Consider the following 24,106-nt stretch of genomic DNA (forward strand, 5'->3'; position numbering starts at 1 on the left):
AACCATCTGCCATGCAATGCATTGACAGCATCAGTTGCTCCAGCAATGATGGGCACTTTACATACACATTGCCCTCAGCTGAATTTTTGTCAACATAAATATGAATAACTACTTTATGTTTATTACATTCTTCAATCACATAATCCTTAATTTCTATATCCCATTCACCTTCTTCCGTTTGTAGGTTAAACATGTTACAAAATTGGAAATACTGTGTTAGAAACGGTTGTATAGATGCAGCTGCAGCTAAAACTGAGGCTTCTGTCTATTGTGATTCTTCCTGTGCTATGATTGGCACTCCTATAACTGATTGGCCAGTTAATTAAATTGTTAGAGGTATTGAACTACACCAACAAATTCCAAATAGACAATTATTTTGAAAGATCATGAATTTCTATCAGAGACCATCCTCATATCTCAAAACTTTCCTACTGTATAGAAAAAAACTCTTTCAAATCCACTCATCGAATTCCTGCTGCCAGCTGCATGAAGAAAATGGTCCTTGCATCCACTCTTTCAGGAATTAGATTATCAATAGGATCCCTCAAAGGGCTCTTGACTTTTCTGAATGGAATTTTGCTTTGGCAATGCCTTTCTGCTTAATTTGATGTTTTGAGTCAACCCATTCTTTCCTCAAATTGTTAAATTTTGACCTGGAGTACGGACTTCATATTGTTGTCAGAGTCTTCTGTCTTGAATTTATGAGCAGCTTTACTTGCCTCTACTATGTTTCTTTTCCCAGCTTTCGCTCTTTTTCCTTTATTTTTACCTTGTTTTCATTCCTTCTTCTTCTCTTTTGCTAATGACAATGACTTCTACTCTGGCTTTTATTATTATTATTTTTTCTCTTTTTGCTATGCTGTTCTTTATGGCCATTAGCAATAGTTAATGTGTTCTTATCCTTATGATTAACAGTTTACAGTGGAATAAAAAAAGTTTTCATCGGAATAGAAGTGAGACATACTTAGGCATGTGTGGACCTTAAGCCATGGAGACTCCATCTTGTCACTAGACTCCATCTTATCCCTGTCCTCAAATTCACCCTAGTTACTGGAAAAACCACAAACTTCCAGGAAAATAACCATCCTAGGCCTGATCAGGCGATAGCAAGAATGTACCTAACATTATCAGATATTATCTCAAGATTGCTTAAGCTTTTATGACCAGGCTTGGCCAATGCCATTGCATCACCCCATTTTGTTAAAATTCATGTAGTCACAATAATGATCCCTGCCTGTTGATGGCTCTCCTTTGCATCAGTAAAGTTCAAGAGCCCTCGAGCTGGGACAATAAAGGCTTTTTGCTTTTGCATATGACTTTGGACTCCTGCTGGTCTTTGGGGATGGCCTGATCTGGGCACTACACTTGTAAGGGGCCAGAGCGTTGCTTCAATACCAATATCATCAGCTATTTTCTCTACATGCCTGCACAAGCTTTCCTGTGGATGTAATTTGCTGCTGCTGCTGCTAATGTTAAACCCCTAGGCCCAAGATACAGTACCCAAATATCAGGCTCCAAGGGCATCTGTGCTCAAAGGATTCTAAAGAATTATTGGGATTAAAGGATCCAGTGCAGGAGAGCAGGGCAGTAGGTTTGGCCCCTTAGGATCCATCCTTTTGACAGGACAATGTTAGCTAGCTCCCTGAAATGGCTGTTGCTGCTGCTCTATACTATCATTCCTTATCTGTTTCTGACATTTGACCTACTGAACTGCCTAATCATTGGGTTACATTGTCCCTCCTCTCCTCTGTGTGCCAGTTTGAATTAGAAAGAGGAGAAGATCTTTCAACTCATCCATCCATGAGCTAGGAAGCAAGATGAGTCTTAGCATTCTCATCTCCAATTAAAATCAATGAAAATTTCAGTCTCATAATAATATAAATTCTTTGTATTATCATTCTGCTAGAATATCCTGCAGTTCTTTATAAGGTGCATTCCTATGGCACATTCTTCCTCTTTGCCATGATGAAATAAATTAAGCTTATTTTCAATTTTTATTTTTTATTTAATCATGGATGGATATTAGTAAACATTGTCTGAAGACCATGTACAGAATGAGGAAAAGATTGCTTATATATAATTTTAATATTCATTGAATGTTGTCTAGTAGATATTATTTCAAGGTTCACCAACTCATATTTTGTGTGTGTGTGTGTTTGCCTATATATAAAGGTGCATACAATATTTGTATCTAGTACCCAAGAGAACAGAAGAAAGCATCAAATTATCTAAAACTAGAGTTACAATGGTTATAAGCTGCCATGTCAATGCTGGAAACAGACTTAGATTGCTTGAAACAAACAGGACTCATAAATCACTGAGCCATTTTTCCAACCAACACTTTAGGATGAAAAACTTTTGTAGAATTAATTAAATAATTTTGTACACATGATGAGTTATGATTTCAGATGATCTTTTATATTTTATTTTTTAAAAAATATTTTATATTTTGTATAGCAAATTTCAACTCTGAACAGGAGTCAATCTGTTTTGTATTAGTAACTTTATCATAGTATCTCACTCCTACCACATGGTAAAAAGTTTCTAAATTTTCACAAAATAAACCTCATGCTTATTCTATTTTAAAAATAAGTTATGTCTTAATATTTTGATACTTGCACTTTTCTATTCCGATAATCTGGATAAAAATATAGAATATTGAAATATGGGACTTTTGGGAGAAAAAATTTAAGTTATATTTCAAAAACTGCACCTGCAATCTAGGCTTGCAAACAGAAATGTGAAGTGAGCCTGTGTGGTATGTAAAGTAATATGAAAGTGAAGATGTATTTTCCAACTAGTCTAAATTTTCTCTTATCATATGCAGCCCTCCACTCATATTTCCAGCACCATAGTTAGATGTCTTAGAAAGGGATACTACATTACATTTGAATGTTTCTTCTGTGCTCTGAATTATATAAGAACCTATTAATTACTTATTGACATTTATCCATCTAAGACAATGTGCTGAAGCATTAAAAATAACTAAGACAGTGCTGATGCACACCTTTAGTTACAGCACTTGGAAAGCAGAGGCAGGGGAATCTCTGAGTTCATGGCCAGCTTGATCTGCAAGGAAAATACCTTGTCAGCAAGGGCTGCACAGGGATACCCTGTCTTGTGAAACAAAGCAACAAACAAAACTGATTATAGAAATGATGTGGCTCTCAGTGTGCTCTTGACCATAAGCAATATAATTTCCACCGGGTTGGAAAAAATGTGGTCATCTGATAAGTATCCAAAAGTTTGTGATACAGGCACTGTTGTGGAGTTTGTAGAATGCAAATAAATATAAATATAAATATAATGTGATTTTTCAAGCAGAAAGCAAGTAAGAGTGATGATTGGGAAGCAGAGATATGAAACATGCAACTGCACTCCGAAATGGTTTACAGAAAAAAAATGTTTTATATCTTTATGTTGAAGTAAGACTCACACTAAAATCAAGTTAACAGAAACATCAAAGGCACTCAGGAGAGTAGATTCAAGTACTCTGTTTTTCTCCATACTTTCCTGTGAGTACTTTTGTTTAAAAATAATATTCTTATAGGTGCTTACTAACCCGATAATTGAAAGCTATGTTTTTCTTATCTATGAGCCTATGAGGTGTCTTTAGTAAGGCCCTGGAAGATTGAGAATCCAGTTCTACTGGAACCAAGGGAATTTGTGTATGACTTTCTTCTATGTTCCTTTTTTTTTTTTTTTTTTGTTATTATTTTTTTTTTTTTTTTTTTTTTTTTTTTTTTTTTTTTTTTTATTAATTTATTCTTGTTACATCTCAATGTTTATCCCATCCCTTGTATCCTCCCCTTCCTCCCCCCCCCCCATTTTCCCATTATTCCCCTCCCCTATGACTGTTCCTGAGGGGGATTACGTCCCCCTATATATTCTCATAGGGTATCAAGTCTCTTCTTGGCTACTTGCTGTCCTTCCTCTGAGTGCCACCAGGTCTCCCCCTCCAGGGGACATGGTCAAATGTGAGGCACCAGAGTATGTGAGAAAGTCGTATCACACTCTCCACTCAACTGTGGAGAATATTCTGACCATTGGCTAGATCTGGGAAGGGGTTTAAAGTTTACCTCCTGTATTGTCCTTGGCTGGTGCCTTAGTTTGAGCGGGACCCCTGGGCCCAAATCTGCCTATCATATTGTTCTACTTGTAGATTTCTAGGACCCTCTGGATCCTTTTATTTTGCTGTTCTCCCATGCGTCTCTCATTTAGAGTCCCAATAGGATGCCTTCCCCTCTGTCCCAGTTTCCTGGTAAGTGAAGGCTTTCGTGGGACATGCCCCTTGGGCTAGTATGCAGATATAAGTGAGTATATACCATTTGATTCTTTCTGCTTCTGGGTTAACTCACTCATTATGATCATTTCTAGCTCAAACCATTTATCCACAAATTTCGGGAATTCCTTGTTTTTAATAGCTGAGTAGTATTCCATAGTGTATATGTACCACAGTTTCTTTATCCACTCTTCTACTGAGGGACACTTAGGCTGTTTCCATGTTCTGGCTATTATGAATAAGGCTGCTATGAACATGGTTGAGCAAATTTTCTTGTTGTGTGCTGGAGCATCTTCTGGGTATATTCCAAGGAGTGGAATAGCTGGGTCTTGAGGAAGCCCTATTCCCATTTTTCTGAGATAGCACCAGATAGATTTCCAAAGTGGCTGTACTAGTTTGCATTCCCACCAGCAATGAAGGAGTGTTCCTCTCTCCCCACATCCTCGCCAGCATGTGGTGTCACTTAAATTTTTGATCTTAGCCATTCTGATGGGTGTAAGATGGAATCTCAGAGCTGTTTTGATTTGCATTTCCCTGATGACTAAGGAGGTTGAGCATTTCTTTAAGTGTTTCTCAGCCATTTGATACTCCTCTGTTGAGAATTCTCTGTTTAGTTCCAAGCCCCATTTCTCAATTGGGTTATTCGGTTTGGTGGTGTTTAATTTCTTGAGTTCTTTATATATTTTGGATATTAGACTTTTGTCAGATGTAGGGTTGGTGAAGATCTTTTCCCAGTCTGTAGGCTGTCGCTTTGTTCTCTTGACAGTGTCTCCTGCCTTACAGAAGCTTCTCAGCCTCATGAGGTCCCATTTATTAATGGTTGACATTAAGGCCTGGGCCGTTGGTGTTCTGTTCAGGAAGTTGTCTCCTGTGCCAATATGTTCCAGGCTCTTTCCCACTTTTTCTTCTAAGTGGCTTAGTGTCTCTGGTTTTATGTTGAGGTCTTTAATCCACTTGGATTTGAGTTTTGTGCAAGGTGACAAATATGGGTCCAGTTTCATTTTTTTACACATAGACCTCCAGTTAGACCAGCACCATTTGTTGAAGATGCTATCCTTTTTCCATTGAATGGATTTGGCTTCTTTGTCAAAAATCAAGTGACCATATGTGTGTGGATTCATATCTGGGTCTTCGATTCGATTCCACTGATCAACCAGCCTGTTGCTGTGCCAGTACCATGATGTTTTAAGTACTATTGCTTTATAGTACAGTTTGAGATCAGGTATGGAGATTCCTCCGGAGCATCTTTTATTGTACAAGATTGTTTTAGCTATTCTGGGTTTTTTGTTTTTCCATATGAAGTTCAGAATTGAACTTTCAATGTCTTTAAAAAATTGTGTAGTTATTTTTATAGGGATTGCATTGAATCTGTAGATTGCTTTTGGTAGGATGGCCATTTTTACTATGTTAATTCTCCCGATCCATGAGCAAGGAAGATCACGCCATCTTCTCAGGTCATCTTCAATCTCTTTCTTCAGAGTTTTGAAATTTTTTTCATACAAGTCCTTCACTTGCTTAGTTAGGGTAACTCCTAGATATTTTATATTGCTTGTGGCTATTGTGAAGGGTGTGGTTTTCCTAATTTCTTCCTCTGCAAGCTTGTCATTTGTGTATAGGAAGGCTACAGACTTTTTTGAGTTAATTTGGTATCCAGCCAATTTGCTGAAGGTGTTTATCAGCTTTAGGAGTTCTCTGGTGGAGTTTTGAGGGTCACTTATGTACACTATCATATCATCTGCAAAGAGGGATAATTTGACTTCCTCCTTTCCCATTTGGATACCCTTGATCTCCTTTTGTTGTCTTATTGCTCTGGCTAGAACTTCGAGTACTATATTGAAGAGATATGGAGAGAGTGGGCAGCCTTGCCTTGTTCCCGATTTGAGAGGAATTTCCTTGAGTATCTCACCATTTACTTTGATTTTGGCTATTGGCTTGCTGTATATAGCCTTTATTATGTTGAGGAAAGTGCCTTGTATCCCCGATCTCTCTAAAACTTTAAACATGAATGGGTGTTGAATTTTATCAAATGCTTTCTCTGCATCCAAGGAGATAATCATGTGGTTTTTTATTTTCAGTTTGTTTATATGATGGATTACATTGATGGATTTCCGTATATTAAACCATCCCTGCATGCCTGGAATGAAGCCTACTTGGTCATGATGAATGATATCTTTGATGTGCTCCTGTATTCGTTTTGCAAGTATTTTATTTAGTATTTTTGCATCTATGTTCATAAGAGAAATTGGTCTGAAATTCTCTTTCTTTGTTGAGTCTTTGTGAGGTTTAGGTATCAATGAGACTATGGCCTCATAGAATGAATTTGGTAATTTTCCATCCATTTCTATCTTTTGGAGTAGCTTGAAGAGTATCGGTATTAGCTCGCCCTTAAAGGTCTGGTAGAATTCTGCACTGAAACCATCTGGCCCTGGGCTTTTTTTGGTTGGGAGACCATCGATGATTGCTTCTATTTCTGTAGGGGAAATGGGACTATTTAACTTGTTTATCTGTTCTTCACCCAACTTTGGCAAGTGAACTTGATCAAGAAAATCGTCCATTTCCCTTAGATTTTCAAATTTTGTGGCGTATATGCCTTCAAAGTAGGATCTTATGATTCTTTGAATTTCTTCAGTGTCTGTTGTTATGTCTCCCTTTTCATTTCTGATTTTGTTCATTTCAATACTGTCTCTCTGCCTTTTAGTTAGTTTGGCTAATGGTCTGTCTATCTTGTTGATTTTCTCAAAGAACCAGCTTTTGGTTTTGTTGATTCTTTGGACTGTTTTCTTAGTTTCTAATTTGTTAATTTCAGCCCTGAGTTTGATAATTTCCAGGCGTCTACTCCTCTTGGGTGTTTCTGCTTCTTTTTTTTCTAGGGCTTCCAGTTGTGTTGTTAAGATGCTTATGTGCGATGTTTCCAATTTCTTTTTAAAGGCACTTAGTGCTATGAATTTTCCTCTTAGCACTGCTTTCAATGTATCCCACAAATTTGGGTATGTTGTTTCTTCATTTTCATTGAATTTCAGAAACTCCTTGATTTCTTTCTTTATTTCTTCCCTGACCCAGGTGTCATTTAGCAGAGAGTTGTTTAGTTTCCACAAACGTGTAGGCTTTTTGTTATTTCTGTTGTTGTTGAATTGCAGCCTAAGAGCATGGTGATCTGATAGGATACAAGGTATTATTTCAATCCTCTTGTATCTGTTGAGGCTTGCTTTGTGACCTACGATGTGATCAATTTTGGAGAAGGTTCCATGGGGTGCAGAGAAGAAGGTGTATTCTTTCTTGTTTGGGTGAAAGGTTCTATAGATATCTGTTAGATCCATTTGACCCATGGCATTGGTTAATGATGTTATTTCTCGGCTTAGTTTCTGTTTCAATGACTTATCCTTCAGTGAGAGTGGGGTGTTGAAGTCTCCCACTATTATTGTGTGGGGATCGATGTGTGGTTTAAGCTTTTTTAGGAGATCTTTTACATATGTGGGTGCCCTTGTATTGGGAGCATAGATGTTCAGAATTGTGATGTCATCTTGGTCGACTTTACCTTTGATGAGTATGAAGTGTCCTTCCTCATCCCTTTTGATTAATTTTGGTTGAAAGTCTATTTTGTTCGATACTAAAATGGCTACGCCTGCTTGCTTCTTGTGACCATTTGCTTGGAATATTTTTTTCCAACCTTTTACCCTGAGGTAATGCCTTTCATTATGGGTGAGATGTGTTTCTTGGATGCAGAAGAATGTTGGGTCTTGTTTATGTACCCATTCGGTTAGTCTGTGTCTTTTTATTGGAGAATTGAGGCCATTGATGTTGAGAGATATTAATGACCAGTGACTGTTAAGAGTCTTAATTTTGATGTTGTTTCCAGTCGAGCGTTTGTGTAGTTGTGTTTTTGCCATGGGATAGTTATCTATTTCCTGGGTAGTTTTGGTTGTAGCTTGACCCTTTGGGATGGAGTTTTCCTTCTAGTACCTTCTGTAAAGCTGGGTTTGTGGATAGGTACTGTTTGAATTTGTTTTTGTCATGGAATATTTTGTTTTCTCCATCAATGGTTATTGATAATTTTGCTGGGTAAAGTAGTCTGGCCTGGCATCTGTGTTCTCTTAGGGTTTGCAGGATCTCTGTCCAGGCCCTTCTGGCTTTTATGGTCTCTGCTGAGAAGTCAGGTGTAATTCTGATAGGTTTACCATTAAATGTTATTTGGCCCTTTTCCCTTGCAGCTTTTAATATTTTTTCTTTGTTCTGCATGTTTTGTGTTTTGATTATTATGTGGCGGGCAGTTTTTCTTTTCTGGTCAATTCTATTTGGTGTTCTGTAGGCCTCTTGTATGTTTATAGGCATCTCTTTCTTTAGATTGGGGAAATTTTCTTCTATGATTTTGTTGAGAATAGTTTCTGGGCCCTGGAGTCTGATGTCTTCTCTTTCTTCAATGCCTATTATCCGCAAATTTCTTCTTTTCATGGTGTCCTTAATTTCTTGGATGTTTTGTGTCAGGAGTTTTCCAGATTTGGCATTTTCTTTAATGGTTGATTCGATATCTGTGATTGTATCTTCTAGCCCTGAGATTCGTTCTTCCATCTCTTGGATTCTGTTAGAAAAGCTCACCTCTGTGTTGCTCGCCTTCTTCTCTGAGGTCTCACGTTCTCGTTTTTCTTCTGTCTGTGTGTTTATCATTGAATCCATTTTCATTTTCAGATCTTGAACTGATTTTTTGATTTCTTTCATCTGATTTTTTGTATATTCCTGAGTTTCTTCCATTGCCTCTTTATAGGTCTTCAGAGCTTGAACCGTTTTAGTTATTTCTTTCATCTGGTTGTTTGCATTTTCCTGCAATTTTTCCAGTTCCACTCTATGTGCTTCTTTTATGTCTCTCACCTGTTTGTCTGCGTCTTCCTGCATTTGATTACGAATTTTATTTGTTTCCTCCATTATCATCCTCATTACTAAGGATTTGAGGTCATTTTCTTGTATTTCCGTTGTATTTGAGTTCTCTGGGTGGTTTTCTTTGGGATAGCTGGAAACTGGAGACGCCATGTTGTTTTGGGGTTTTTTGCGTATGCTTTTTCGTTGTCCTTTAGACATCTTGCCGTCTTTGTTTTTGTTGGGTAGCTTCCAGAGTTGAATGGAGGGTGTCTGATGATAGAGTCACTTGTTTTCTTACGATTTCCCTAGGCTGCGAGCTCAAAGCTTCACTGGTGTGGATGTTAGGAGGTTAGCCCTGTTGTTCTGGTCTCTCACAGCCAGTGATCCTCAGTCCCTCTCTGCTGTGGATCCTGCAATTGTTCTGGGTCTCTGAATGAGCGTTGGGTCAGGCCAAGGTATCCACAGCCTTCTGTGTTCCCTGCCAAGTCCAGCCAGGAGCACTGGGACCGAACCACGGGCAGAACTCAGCTAGATTCTCAGGGCCAGAACCGTCTGCCAAGCTCAGCTAGGGATTTTGGGCCCAAAATGCACACAGGGCCCAGCCAGAATTTTTGGGCTGGGACTACGCACCAAGCTCCACTAGGGCCTTTTGGCCCAAAGTGCGTGCTGTGGTCAGTTATTGACTCAGGGCCCGAACTGACCACCAATCTCAGCCAGGAATTCTGGATTCAAACTGTACACTGTGTCCAACCAGAGTCTTAGAGCTGGTGGAACCGAGAGCTCTGTCCAGCCTGTGCCACAGCAGGAGAACTGCGGCTGCTCTGAGTTAGCGCCAGTGGTGGAACAAGTGCTCCGCCCGCACTGTGTCCCCGCAGGGGAGCTGCCGCTGAGCTGAGGTGGTGCCTAGGATGGAACCGAGCACGTCACCAAGCCTGCGCCACAGCAGGAGAACTGCGGCTGCTCTGAGTTAGCGCCAGTGGTGGGACAAGTGCTCCGCCTGGACTGTGTCCCCGCAGGGGAGCTGCCGCTGAGCTGAGGTGGTGCCTAGGATGGAACCGAGTACGTCACCAAGCCTGCGCCGCTGAGCTGAGGTAGTGCCTAGTGTGGAGCAGCGTGCTCAAGTAAGCCTGCGCCACAGCAGGGGAGCTGAGTTAGTGCCTCAGGCAGAATTGTTTGCTGGGCCTGGCCAATACCCGGGACTCTGGGGCCGAACTGTCCGCCGAGTCCAATCTGGGTCCAAAGGCTCCACGCGACCCAAATCCTGCCCCAAGTCCCCTCTCCCGCAGCAATTCCCACCAGCCACCACACCAATCGCCTCCACCGGAAGGCTATGAGCTGCAAACCTCAGCCGCCGCTGCTGGTGCCGCTGGTGCTGCCGCCTCTACCGCTGCCGCTCCGATCAGAGAAAAACCACGCTCCTCCCGTGTGCAGGGGCACGCAGGTCCTCCGCACCCTGGTCCCTCCGAACCGTGGAGCACTCCCGCTGCCGTGATGTTCGGACCTCGGTGTTCCTGGCTCAGAAATCTGTGCAATTCCCTGAATTGTTCACTGGAGCCTCCAAACGCGGTCCACACTGCTCGCCGCCATCTTGGATCCCTACGTTCCTTTTTAACTGATGTTCCATTATGTACTGGAAATGACAACGTTGTTTAAATTCAGAGGAGTATTATTCTTTATCTTTCTTTCTTTCTTTCTTTCTTTCTATTTATTTATTTTCTTTCTTTCTCTCTTTCTTGATTTTGATTTTTGAAACAGAGTTTCTCTGTGTGATAGAGCACTGGCTGATCTGGACTCATTTGACTATTACTGAATTATATAATTTGTAGAGGTCCTGAGGCTAACATAACAAGTGCATATTGCAGGGAAAAGGATGCTTTTTGTTCTTTTACCAATGATAAAAACAATCCTTGGAGATTAGTCCTTAGCACATAGGGTGCCCTGCTAACCTGACTCCAGGTTGCTTAGCAACCTCTTACATGTCACCTGTAGCTCCAAGGTTTGTACTAGATGCACTTCAGCTGCATGCCAGATATAAAGGATCAACCATTACTGAGCTCTCTCTCCTCCTCCCTCTCTGTCCCCTAGGTTTCTCTCTTCTTCCTTGTGTCTGGGATGCCCACTTTCCCCATCTCTTTGTCTATGTCTGTCTCTACTCTCATGGCCCACTGCAGCCCTAACTCCTCTTTTCTTTCCTTACTTCAAACAAATCTCTTCATATCATATTTCTTGTGAGGAATCTCTAATTTTTAAATATAACATTGGTGCCATGATACTCAGGGTGGGGGAAATCCTATTGTATTTCTACACAAAGGCCCCTTCACTCCTCCCTTAACCACAAGTATTTGCATTCAATTGTATTTCCTTTTTTATTACTTTTACATACACATTTATATTCTTAAACATGTATACAATAAACTACCTACAACAAGAAGAACCACGAAACAATCGTGAATTATATAGATGTTATATTCATAGTGTTTTGGCTGTTTGTGTTTGGCAGCCTTGAAGAATTGTGTATAAATTCTGAATGTAAATCAATATATATCATATTTCATTTTTATCAACTTAAAACATTTCAACTCTAATTTCAACCCACAATCACTCTCAACTCCTGTGCCTCTGAATATCACTGCCCATCTACAGTTAGGTAAGCAAATGCCCACTTCCACAGCACACTGCCAGAGCTGGCCCCGTACCCTGTACCACATATGGTGCAATCAGTTCTTCCATTCCTTTACAAAGGCTGGTAAATTAAAGTTATAAAAGAAAGCATCTAAGAAAGTATAAAAAGACTGCTATGGCCAAACAGTTTTAGAATAAAATAACAACAAACAAACAAAAAATCTAACCTTTAGTCATAAATATTTTTTTCCGTTTCTCAATGCCCAAAAGTAATGTTTCTGTATTTCCTGCCAACAGGGACACAGCCTAGTTAGTCCTCAGGTAACAGTGTCCATAGTAATAAGATACAAAACTGGCCCATATGCTTTGGCTTGTAATCATTAATATGTTCATAGACGCAACAAAATTGGGCAACTCTCTACAAGGAGATAACCAATGCACCATTCCTCCTTTGGGTGGTATTCAAATAGCTTTAAGTCAAAAGAAATTGGAAACTGAATGAGCATTGTTCATTTTATTCAATATTTAAATTTATAGCATGTTAAGAAATCTGACTAGGCAGAAAAACATAAAGATTTTAAGAATGGGCAGATCTTGAGATATAGTAGAATGTTTCTTCTGCAAAGAGGTTCTCTCTAAGAGCATCACTCTAAGGCACATGTTAATACACACACAATTGTTAATGAGGTGAGAGGCAATAGAAGAAGACAATGTCAACTTCTAGCCTTCACATATGTACCAATGTACACACATGTACACAAGGTGTGTATGTGTTAAATCTTATTTCCAGTTCAAAAATTTGTTGTGCGATCACTCAACAGACATAGGTCACATTGGTGTAATATTTCTTAGTGATATTTTGCATTAAAATATTGACATTTTATGTGAAAATTTATCTTATGATACAATTTTCTGTGTTGTCTATAGCATAGAATTGATAGAATATATATTAAGTGCTGGGAAGATGGCTTGGAGGTTAAGAACTTTCGCTCTCTTTGTAGAGGACACAGTTTTGATTGCTTGCATACAAGTGATAGCTCACGACTGTCCATAACTCCACTTCCAGGAGATCCAGCACCCTGTTCTGAGGCACATGTTCTGAGGGATGTCAAATGAATAAATAAATTTAAAAGTTAAGTGTGTGTGTGTATATATATTAGTTTCATTAGCTAAATCACTTGAAAGTACCCAAATAAAGTGCTCTAGAAGAGAAAACAGAAAAGGATTTTAAAAGTAACTGAAGCTTTTTTTTCTTTCCTTGCAGATGGGACATTAGCCCAACATTGATATCCTCTGAAAATTCCATGCAGCGGGGGTTTGTGACAGATATTATAACTTGCAGCTGGACTTTGGAGGAGACCTGATAGTTGTATGGATGGGAGGGTAATTGGTAAGCCACAAAAGCATCAGGAGCTCCACAGTGATACCATGATGGCCAGTGGATCTGGACTCAGGGGACCTGCACAAACTGATGCACTAACCAAGGACAATGCATGAAGAATACCTAAGCCCCCTATTCAGATGTAGCTGATGGACATATCATGCTCCATGTGTATGGGGTTGGGGGAGAGAGGGCACTAACATTGACATGAACACTACTGCCTGCGATTTGATGACTGTCCCTTCTTGGGGAGGCCTTGTGGGCACACAGAGAAAGGAGATATAGGCTACCCTGATGAGACATGATAGACTGTGATCAAAAAGTGACAAAGGAGGCCCACAATCAGAGGTCTAGGAGAAGGGAATAGGGTAGAAGAGTGAGGGAAAGTGAGGACTGGAATATAAGAGTGGGGGAATAACAATCAGGATGTAAAGTGAATAAATTCTATTTTTAAAAACTGGATGTAAAAAAACAGATGGTAATAAAAGAAAATACAACCTCACCCAAAATACGTGAAAGATTTGATTATTCCAGTTTTATCCAAGTCCAAAAAAGCAGCATGAAACTAATCTTATCTTTAACAATATGGTCATCAACTCATTAGTGATTGCATATCTTCAAAGGTTGTGCAAGGGAAACATCATCTAGCCAATAGACTTTCCAAAAGCACTTGGGTATATTTTATCATAATCCCTTGTTGTTGAAAAATATTCCTTTTCGTCCATTTGTTTAAAAACTATTATTTATTTCTTTATTTCTAAGGTGCATGCATTACTAAAAAGCATAGGTAAAAGTCAGAGGACAACTTTTAGGAGTCAATTATAACCTTCCATCATGTGATACACAAAATTGAACTCAGGTTGAGGGACGTGAAAATACATGCCTTTTAGCCACAGAGTCATCATGTTGAGCTCCTTTTTTTCTTCTCTTGCTACAAAATATTATAACTTAATCCATCATAAAGATTACAAGTCTTCTTTTGGCTTTTCTTGCTTCTGTATTTGGCTGTACATCAAAAGCATCCAAAAATTCAATTTCACCTTCATAATTCTTTAATAATATGGCTTGTAGTATTGATTTTAGTAAACATACCCCAGAGAGTCTAATACATTTTAGAGATGTTATGAAAGATAAGTAAGCCTATTTGGTCATGACTTTTAGAGTAATATGTGTTTAAGCCAATTTACTTTGCCCGGGTACCTGAAGCATATACTCTTTCCATAATAAAGGTATTGAATGGAAGTGAAACTGGCTGGTTGAATTTAGACTCCAGCACAAGTATGACAAGATGGGTATCTTACCCTGCAGGGACCAGTATTTTGAGGATAATTCATTTCTCCATGAAAATATATTAATAAATAAGGTAACAAGATGCTTCAGCTGGTAAAGATTCTGTGGTGTATGATGCCCAGCACACACACACACACACACACACACACACACACACACACACACACACACACAGACAGACAGACATATATCCAGGTGTTGCAACATGAGAGAAAAGGGGTAACAGGCAGATTCATGTAACTCATTAGCCAGCAAACCTAACAGTTATTAAGTTTCGGTTCTGTGAAAGGCCCTGTTTCAAAAAATAGAGTGAGGATGTTGATATTTCTTTAAGTTTTTCTCAGCCATTTGATATTCCACTGTTGGGAATTCTTTGTTTAATTATAAACCCCGTTTCATAATTGGGTTATTTGGTTTGGAGGTGTTTAATTTCTTGAGCTCTTTATATATTTTGGATATTAAATCTTTGTCAGATGAAGGGTTGGTGAAGATCTTTTCCAAGTCTGTAGGCTGTTGCTTTGTTCTGTTGACAGTGTCTTCTTACTTATAGAAGCTTCTCAGCCTCATGCGGTCCCACTTATTAATTGTTGACCTTAAGGCCTAAGCTGTTGGAGTTCTGTTCAGGAAGTTGTCTCCTGTGCCTATGAGTCCCAGGCTCTTCCCTATTTTTCTTCTAACAGATTTAGTGTCTCTGGTTTTATGTTGAGGTCTTTAACCCACTTGGACTTGAGTTTTGTGCATGGTGATAAATATGGGTCTACTTGCATTTTTCTACATGTAGACATTCAGTTAGACCAGCACCATTTGTTGAAGATGCTATCCTTTTTCCATGGAATAGTTTTGCTTTCTTTGTCAAAAATCAACTTTGCATATGTGTGTGGATTTATTTCTGGGTCTTTGATTAGATTCCACTGATCCACCATCCTATTGCTATGCCTGTACCCATACTGTTTTAATTACTGTTGCTCTATAGTACAGCTTGAGATCAGATATAGAGAATCCTCCAAAGGATCGTTTATTGTCAAGGATTGTTTTGCCTATTCTGGGTTTTTATATTTCCATATGAAGTTGAGAATTAATCATTCAATGTCTTTAGAGAATTGTGTAGGTGTTTTGATAGAGATTTCATTGAATCTGTAAATTTATTTTGGCAGAAAATTCTCAACAGTGGAATATCAAATGGCTGAGAAACAATTTAAAAAATGCTCAACATCCTTAGTCATCAGAGAAATGCAGATCAAAACAACTCTGAGATTCCATCTTACACCCACCAGAATGGCTAAGATCAAAAACTCAACTGACACCACATGCTGGCAAGGATGTAGAGAAAGGGAAACACTCCTTCATTGATGGTGGGAATGCAAACTACTACAACCACTTTGGAAATCAATCTGGTGCTTTCTCAGAAAACTGGGAATAGGACTACCTCAAGGCCCAGCCATTCCACTCTTTGTAATATACCCAAAAGATGCTCCACCACACAACAAGGACATATGCTCAGCCATGTTCATAGCAGCCTTTTTCATAAAATCCAGAACCAGGAAACAAATTAAAGGTCCCCAGTAGAAGAATGGATAAAGAAACTGTGGTACATTTACACTATAGAATACTACTCAGCTATTAAAAAGAAGGAAATCCTGAAATTTGTGGGCAAATGGATGGAACTAGAAATGATCATACTAAGTGAGTTAACCCAGAGTCATAAAGACTCATATGGGATATACTCACTTATAATCGAACACTAGCCCAAAAAGCACTAGCCCATAAAAGTCTCCACTTAACAGGTGATTGGGATAGATGCAGGGACCTCCTGTTGGGACTCTAGGTGAGAGAAGTATGGGAGAATGGGGAAATAGAAGGATCCACAAAGTCCTTGAAACCCACAAGTAGAACATCATGGTGGGTGGATCTGGACCCTGGGGAGTCTGCTCAAACTACTGCACCAACCGAGGACAATACATCCAGTAAAAATTGAACCCCTACTCAGATCTAACCAGTGGACAGGATATTATCTACAGTTGTGTGGAGAGCAGGGACTGACTCTGACATGGACTCTTGTGCCCCACATTTGACCTCTTACCCATGGTGGGGAGGCCTGGTGAAACTCAGAGAAGGGATAAGCAGGCTCCCAAGATGCGACTTGATAGATTGTGACCATATGGTGGGGATGGAAGTCCCCTTCTGTCACAGAAGAGGAGGGAAATAGGGTGAAAGAGAGAGGGAGGTAGGAATGGGAGGAGATAAGTAAGGGGAGAACAATTTAGATGAAATCTGAATAAATTAATAAAAATGTTTTTAAAAATAGAGTGAACAATCAAGGAAAGATACCTAATATTAGCCTGAGCCTGCCATAAATACACATAAATGCACAAATGTGCACATATACCACACAGATTTCACCAAGAAAGCAGAGCAGGAGAACAACCAGTGAACCAAGAACAAAACTCAAAAGGTGTGGAATATTAAAAATCAAATAAAGCGAGATCAATTAAAAATGTTAGTAAAATGGCTCAGTGAGTAAAAATACCTGCTGCCTATCCTGACAAGCTGATTTCAAGTTCTAGGGCCTTAATGGTATAAATAGAAAAATGAATCCCCCAAATTGTCCTCTGACCTTCATATGTGTGCTTTGGAACACACACACACACACACACACACACACACACACACACACACACACACACACCTGTTTGCACATACATACATACATATATTATATGTAAAATGTAATTTAATTAATTAATAAAGTATAAGAAGGGAGCCAAAAACTATAAAGTTTATGAAAAAGCAATTAAAATGAGCAGATAAGATAAACTACTAGATTCAGTAACCTGAAGGTATGAGGAGGACAATTTAGACCACCTAGTTAGAGTAGAAACCTAAGTGAAATTGGTTTCAGACAGAAAGAGAGAACAATTGGAAGCAGAAAATTTGGAGTATGAACAACCTTCCAAAGAGTCTCTGAAATTAAAAAAAAAATAGTCAGTGGGGAGCATTTTGGTGTGTTAATAAGTATGTTATCAAAAAGACTAAAATAAAAGAATACAGAAAAAAGAGCCATTAGAACAATGTCCTCAGGCAGGACTACAAAATTGTTTTAATTTAGACTGGAGAAAAGCCAGTCATGGTACTAAGAAAACAAGCAGAAAGTGGGGGTCCTGTAGGTGATAGAATGTCTGTGGAAATGGGGGCTAGATACAATATTGTGGGATGGTTTCTATTCTCTCAGTGTAATAAGAACATCATTAGCTGAGGTAAGTTCAGAGAAGATAATATTGAGAATTTGTGAGGAGAGCAGTCCTGGGACTTATTCTCTTGAGATCATAAGAATGAACCTACTTAGAGACTATTTAAAAATAGCTCTGCAGTATGGAACAATTGAGAATATAGAATGAATTTAAAAAGAGGATCATGAAGATAGTCAACTAGTAGACAGGATGTGTTTATAATTACTGGCCGTAAAAATGGGAATTAAGTAAAGAAGAATAAATGCCAAATGCCTACAGAACAGTGTTACTCTGATAAAGCTAACCAAAGGGTTCCTCATCCTTGCAGTATAATAAATAGGAGAGGGGAGAGGAGATAAATTTAAGATAATAGAGGAGTTGCAGGCATTGAGTACATGCAGTTTAAAGCACACATGCTGCTCCTCTCCTGTAGAGTGGAGGACAGAATTACAGCAGGAGTAAAAATAGAGAGTGCCAGTTTAACAGGGACTAAATTGATGGTAAATTAGTGAGAAATAGCTGCATAAGCATATGCTGGTGAAGGAACAATGAGTGTTAGTAAGCTAATCTGATGGCTTAAGGGTCAAAGGTGGCATTCTCAGAAGAGAAGGCTCAATCTGGAAACAGCAATGAATAGAGGAAAATGAGTATTTAGAGTGCCACTAGGTCATAGGGTGCTCTAGAATGAGATCAGGCCATGTCTGAGCAACAAGAAGAAAGGGATGGTGATGGAAATGGGTGAGAGTTAGAAAACTTCATTAGATAGACTGATTTTTCAAAAACACATAGAAAAGATTTCAGAAGTTGAAGAAGAAGAAGATACTGCATGTACAGGTGTTTGTGATAATTAGAGTAGGAACAGGAGAGTGCAATAAGAGACCTGGGTTTCTAAAGATGAGACCATAATATGCAGAAAAATTCTAATATGATTCTGCTGTGGAGTAAATACAAAGAGGTATGTCTTTTTCCCCCCTCAACAGCACCGCTCTCTCCTAAGTTTTCACTTGGATTTATAGATGCTGCTTCTCACCCTTCTTGGCATCCTGTTTTCACTTGTACTTGCCTTCATATCTTCTCCAGCTGAATTTAATGACAGACATATTTCCAATTTAGAGCTGACCTCTGAGGTACAGATATATTGTGTAACATTCTTATCTAGAAAAGCTGCCTTTGATGTCTTGGACATCTCAAATTTTAACTGTTTGAACTAGACTCTTTGATGTTTTCTTGAATTTTCTTCACTACTGTTCCACTCTTTTCCATTTGAGTATCATTGACATACATCAGTTGAAGAAGTAAAAAATCTTAGAGAGGGGGCTTGGGAGCAGCAGCTAGAGGCCGACATGGTGAAGCCCTGTAAGCATAGTCTCATGTCTTCTCTGCATGTGCCCATCTCCCTCAGGCCAGGCCCTTTTTTGCCTTTGCCACATACACGATATCTCTACATTCACTTTTGTTTGCTTTGAACCAATATATCACAGAGTATGAAAAGTGAACTCTTTAAGTCAACAAGTCAAGCCTCATTACTCACTTGTTCTTAAATGTTAGAAATAATCTTTCTAGATCAAAATTTATTGAATTTATTTATAATTTATTTATGCTGTGAGAGTGGATAGTCTTTGAAACATAGCAGAAAACCCAAGTTCCACCAAGCACAACCAGATATTTTTAAGTCTCAAAGAACTACTGTCTATAGAAAAACATCAAGCTGGTAAAAAAGAGTTTATCAAACATCACTCTGAATACTTTCAGTAGCTACATATTTATCAGTTTACAAGGAACTCAGATAAATCAATGGCCCAATGGAAAACTGATTAAAATGTAGAAGCAATCACAAAACTGGAAGTATAAAAGGAGGTAAAAACATAAAAAGAAACTTTATTCTATTCAGTTCATAGAAATATTCTTTACAGGACAATGAGATACTAGTTCTCATACACCATACAAGCAAGCATGAAAATATGTACTGACATCTAATGCTAAAGACCTATAGGAAAACAGGGACTATTGAATAGCCAGAGGGGGCATTTTTAAATCAACATCATTCAGGAAAAACAAATTATCATTACCTTTCAAAAGTTCAAAAATTTACAATGTTGTTACTCAATGGTTACATTTGAAAAAAATGTGCCAAGGTTTTCATATAAAGCTGTCAGTAGTATTTACGGTTCATCATAACAAAACAAAACAAAAGCAAAAGTAAAGCCATGAAAATAAACTCAAGTGATTTGCCTTAAGATCAAACATACGTAAAATAAAATGTTATTTAGCTTTGAATAAGAATGAGATGTTCTTCATTGGTGTTGTTTGGTTAGCTATACTGAAATGGCCCTAAACTGAATCATAAGTTTTTATGTTTATACTTACAGACAAATGCTACTTGTATCCTTAATCAAAGAAGTGAATAACAATAAGTCCAAAATGCATGGCTCCCCAAAATTCTGGAAATAAGTAACATTTTAGGGTTCATCTGAGAGAAGGAAACCCCAACTGAGAAAATACCTCCATAAGATCATACTATAGGCAGGCAATGACATAGTGCAAATTTTAAATTATTGATTGATGTAGAAGAGCCCAGCTCATTGTGAGTGGACCCTCCTGCTGGTTGGTGGTCCTGGGTTCTATAAGAAAAGAGATTGAGCAAGCCAGTAAACAGCACTCCTCCATGGTCTCTGCTTCAGCACCTTCCTCCAGTTTCCTGCCATAGCTGCTATGCTGACCTACCTGCTTTCTATGATAAACTGTGATAACGGAAGTGTAAGTCAAAGGAATACTTTCCAAAGTTTTTTGGTTATGGTATTTCATCAAAACAATGATGACTAAGACACAGCTCTAAATAAGATATTTATAACACTATCTCTAAGAATCAGAAAACATCACTGAAGATGGTGTAAAAAAACTGGAAGATAGGGAAAAGAGCTGAAAAATGCATAATCATCATAAACATGACACTATAGAATGCATTTTCATAGGACACAGTGGTTTAATGTGTGCTTAGTATCTCTGTGGAGGTGTGTTTGCTGTCTTAGTGTTACTGATGCTGTATCCACTCTGACTCATCTGAGTAATGACAACATCTATACATATGAAGTTCTCACATCCATCTGGATATAAAAAATTTAAACATTTTTCACTTAACCATAAGATATGGATTATTCAATCAAATAGCTGATCTGACTTAAGGCCCACTGCATGAGACAAAACTACCTGATATTACTTGAGTCACCAAGAACCTAAGGCTAGAAAACCCAGGGACCCAAGGAAGTGCCAAATAATACTGTTATTTAAAATGAATAAATAAACAAATAAGAAATAAATAAGAAAAAAGGAAAGAAATAAAAGGAGAGAGGAGGAAAGAAGAAAGGAAAAGAGAAAGAAAGAAACATAGTGACAAATTGACTCCTAATGTTATTCTGATATACTTGTATATCAGTGCTTTACTCAACCACCATTAGAGGAGATTCCTCCTGCAGCAGGAGAAAACACATAGAGACCCACAGCCAGAGACCTTGGAACACTCAGTTCTAAAGGCAGTGTCTAAATAAAATTCCTCCTTTCAGAACCCAGGGAAACTTGTGGAAGAAGAGACCAAACTAATGTAAGACCAAAACTGGATAAGGACAAAAAAAATCAAGGCCTACTAAATCAATATGAGTTCATATGAGCTCATAAAGCTTAACATAGAATGCATAGGATGTACATGGGTCTGCACCAGGTTCTCTGCACTTAAATTTTGGCTTACAGTTTAGTGTTGTTATGAAATTCCTGAGTGTGCAAATGAGTGATCCTATGACTTCTGTGATGTCTTGGACTCTGTGGTGGTGTGAATAGGACTGACCTATATACACTCAAATATTTGAGTGTTTATTTATTCAGGAGTGATGAGAGAGATTAATAGGTGTGTCATGACTCCTCCAGTGGAATCTATGTGACAAATGATACTGCACATCCCAAGGTGATGACCCCTATCCAGGGAGAGCCTCCTGTAATGGGTCTGATGTTCCTGCCAGGAGTAACTGACTGCAGTCTTTTCTTTCTCATTTGTTTTGCAACATTCTGCCTTTGGATTTTTTTTTTGTTTGTTTGTTGGTTTGTTTTGTTTTGTTTCATAGCAGAACTTTTCAGATATGACTCTGTTGCTATGAACTGCCCTAACTTGGGACAGCAGCCAGGGACCGTTCAGGCCCAGAATTTCCCACTGAGTTCCCCTCCACTTGTTAATACAAACATGGCTAAGAAGTAATCATTAGTTAATAGTTTATGATTTACAAATAAAATGTTTAATAAAGCTCCGGATAATAACAAGAAGACCTAAGGAAAAACTGTCTTGACACAGATGTTTGGCATAATGAGAGAACACTGACATTTGATAAAGAGGGCACATATATACTGATACCAAGCTAATGACTTAAGAATAGTGACTTAAGATTGACGACATTATTACTTTGTGTCCTGTATTTTGAACTATGACTTCCTTGAAAGAAAGAAATATAACCACAAAACCACTCCCCCCCCCCCATTTAAAAAATGTGTATAAAAGTCTAGCTTGCTTGCCTGCAAAATACACTCAGATTTAAACACTCCACTTGGTTTGTTTCTGTTTGTCACTTTGCCTATCTTTGCCCGATGGTGCTTCAAGAATCCCCATTCCCAAGGATCTATACTGAACTGAGACAGTCTGCGACACAGGTGTGTCCTTGGTTATATTGTATAAACATGTTTTTTTTTCCCCACATGTGGGATGTGAAACTGCCCTGGCCTGCGGGGTTCAACTAAAACTTGGGAGGAAGTTCACCTGTTGAAAATGCAAGACACAAAGAAGGAGAGCAAGTCTGATTGATCAAACTCTCAAACTTTATTAGTCAGGCAGCAGCTTTTCTAAGTCAGAAGGCAGGGGAACATATTGCTATAGCAACCCAGCTGCAGGCTTTCCTCAAAACACAGGGAATTCCAGGCAGGGTCATAATGTCCTGCCACACAGGGTATCTGGCTCCCTCTTTGTCTAGTCTGACTGCTAAACCATAGCAGGGTTGCTCCATCTCTATCTGTCTTTAGTCTAATTGCTGACCCACAACAGGGTCACTCCATCCCTATCTGTCTTTATTCTAACTGCTGACTCACAATAGGATCGCTCCATCTCTATCTGTCTTTAGCCTAACTGCTGACTCACAACAGGGTCAGCTAGTTTCTGGTGAAAGGCAAGCTTTGAGAAAGACAGAGACTTAAAGGTGCAGACTCTGATAAGATGGTTGAACATTGGCCATATGGCCTATTGTCCCCAACATGAAACTGCCTTCAGTTTTTCCACAGCTGATAACACTCTCATGAGAGGACATGTGATATTTGCCAGCTGCAAACTGCCTTATGTGGTGGGTGTGGTATTTACCAGCTAAAAACAAACTTTTGTAGTCTCTGCAAGAGCCCAAAGAGAAAGTGGGATCACTTAGAGATGCTCCTAGAGAGAACCACTTTGAAGAAAGCACTGATAAGGCTGCTTTTTTTCTGTTAATTTATAAGTAAGCCTAATAAATGTTTAGGCTGGTTAATGTTATAATGGTATTTTCTAACTCACTAGCAACCAATGAGAACACAGGCATTTCATGTATTTTTAAATGAACCTTTACCTGGGGCAAAGTGGATTTCCTTGCAGACCTCAGCAGTTGGTTCTCCTGCATCCAGGTTGTCCAGTTTGGAACAGTATTCTGTCTGCAATTGACACAGGGCATTTTCTCATCCTGTGACTAGCTTGCCACATATGACCTTTGATCGTCTTTGAAGTAGAGTGGGGCCACTGCCGGGAACAGAATTGTCTTTTCAAAAGAGTGTTAAGTTAATAAAATCTTTAAATGCCATATTCTGTAGATCTCTGAAGCTTTTGAGGCTCCCTATCTATCTATCACCTATATATTCTATCTATCTATCTATCTATCTATCTATCTATCTATCCCAAATTGGCTTTTTTAAATCTGTTAACTTTTGTAATTAACTAAACTTATTTATGACCATAAGTTTCATTATCTGACTGCTAGTATCTATTTCTTATTTATTATAAACAGTTGGTAATAGCAGGTTTAAAAGGACTAGAATTTAATATTTCTGTTTTAAGAATTATATAGGTAAAGTACGTTAGCATGTTGTGACCAAATATAATGTTTAATATGTAACAATAAACAATGATTTAAACCAATGTAATATTTTGGGTAATTAATGTTCTTTGGTATAAAAGTAGATTCAGTAATCTACTCTATTACTTAACCATTTCTGTAATTAACCACAATAATAAACATCTATCACCCATAGAATGGCCCTAAGCCATCCATTCTTTGTTGGAAATGTGACATAGTTTTTTAAAAATTGCTTCCTGCTGTTTTGAGATGTAGTTTTTCTCTTTTGTGGGCCCAGGAAAATTGGGATATTTTCCAGTCTTAAGAAAACTAATTGTAACTTTTGCTT

At 38.6% G+C, this 24,106-nt stretch overlaps 1 pseudogene; it reads right to left on the reverse strand.

Moving 5' to 3' along the window:
* Positions 1 to 265: 265 nt before the first annotated feature.
* LOC127198701 (RNA-binding protein 39-like) overlaps positions 266 to 24,106 on the reverse strand; it is an 88,955-nt pseudogene continuing 65,114 nt past the window's right edge.

Source organism: Acomys russatus, chromosome 14 (genome assembly GCF_903995435.1).
Source record: "Acomys russatus chromosome 14, mAcoRus1.1, whole genome shotgun sequence".
NCBI lineage: Eukaryota > Metazoa > Chordata > Mammalia > Rodentia > Muridae > Acomys > Acomys russatus.